Genomic DNA, 1,506 nt, shown 5'->3' with positions numbered 1-1,506 from the left:
GTAAGGTGGTACAGAATTATCAGTGGGAGGAGCCATAACTGACCACGTATGTGTAGTATGAGCAGGTAAGGTCATACCAAGAGTTTAAGGCAGTTTGTCACAACAGCGCAGCTGGTGGGCATGTATATTCTCCCTCTTTTTCCCCTCCTTCCTTCTTCTCTGTCTCAGGCTCTGCGTCCTCTCTCCATTTTCTCTCACTCCTTCCTGACCTCTCTCTGGTGTGTTGCTCAAAGTTAATTGACTGTGTCCGTTATGAAACATCAGCTGTGTTGGGGGGAGGGGGGTTGTTGAGGTACACAGCCACAGAGAGCTGAGGAGAGAACAACATTCATGAACAAAGCAGGCCACATGTGTTGAGATTCCATTTTATTTCTTATTTATGGTTTAACGCTGGCCAATTGCGTCAGCTTCTTCTCAAAAAATGCTGAGTGTGCCTCCCTCACAAAACAAATAGGCCTTTCGTGTAATTATTATGGATGAAAATGATATCCAAGTCTTCTGGATGGAGGTCGTTGGATAGAAAAATAGGTTAAAGCTGTGTCGGCTGTTTGGCAGCACACTAAAGAGCTTCCTGTAAGGGAATCTTTCAGACAGCTGTACTGACTGGGCTCACTTGCACAATGTATACAAAATATACTATGGACACCATTGCTTGTGATCATGTGTGCTTAATTATGCTGACAGGAATTCTTCTACCCTGTTTGGCTCAGTTGACATGTTGATTTTATCTATGTGGTGTGGGGATGGCTGGTTTAAGCAGCCACACCTGCCCTGGGTCAAGCTAATTAGACCTGGCCAATTGGATAATTGGTTAAGAATTAGATAATTGGCCAGGCTAATTGGACCCAGGAACAGGAGTGGCTGCACCTGTGCGTAGTGAGGTAATCACTGCGCACAGGTTAAATCTGCCATCCCCGCCCACACAGGGGAGCTTCGGTCATGACTGTGTTACACCTGCTCATTTTGGCTGTAAGATCTTGCCAAACCCTCGCAAATAAATCTGGACTGTTTTAACATCATCTCCCTGTGTCTCTGTGCTGGAGGGCCCCAAAGAAAGCCACTTCGGTGGCCTGTGGCAGGCGTGTTTGCCACAACTGTGTTCTTGTCATGAGTGTTGTCATCACATTGCATTATTGCCATTTAGCACTGATCCAGAGAAACCTGACATCTCAGCTGTCAGCGCATGTTTACTGACCCAACCTCTCAGGAGTAATATTCCACATTTTTTGACAGACGGTAAGCCTGTTTCTGATGTCAGCTGTGTATACATTACATTACAGTCATATCGTAGATGCTCCTATGCAGAGTGACTTATAGCTTGACACATGACATTTGTGTATGCAAAGCAAAGACATTTTGAAAACACCATAATAATAATAATAACTCTTCAGCATCAACAGTGACTTGTATATTTCAGCTTATGAAGAATATTTAAAGTGAGACATTAAAATTGTGCAAATAACTAGAAACCAACACAAGGTTTCAAAAGCACATTTTTATTTCTTC

Source organism: Anguilla rostrata, chromosome 9, assembly GCF_018555375.3.
Source record: "Anguilla rostrata isolate EN2019 chromosome 9, ASM1855537v3, whole genome shotgun sequence".
NCBI classification, from domain to species: domain Eukaryota; kingdom Metazoa; phylum Chordata; class Actinopteri; order Anguilliformes; family Anguillidae; genus Anguilla; species Anguilla rostrata.
Note: the sequence above shows the minus strand (reverse complement) of the source record.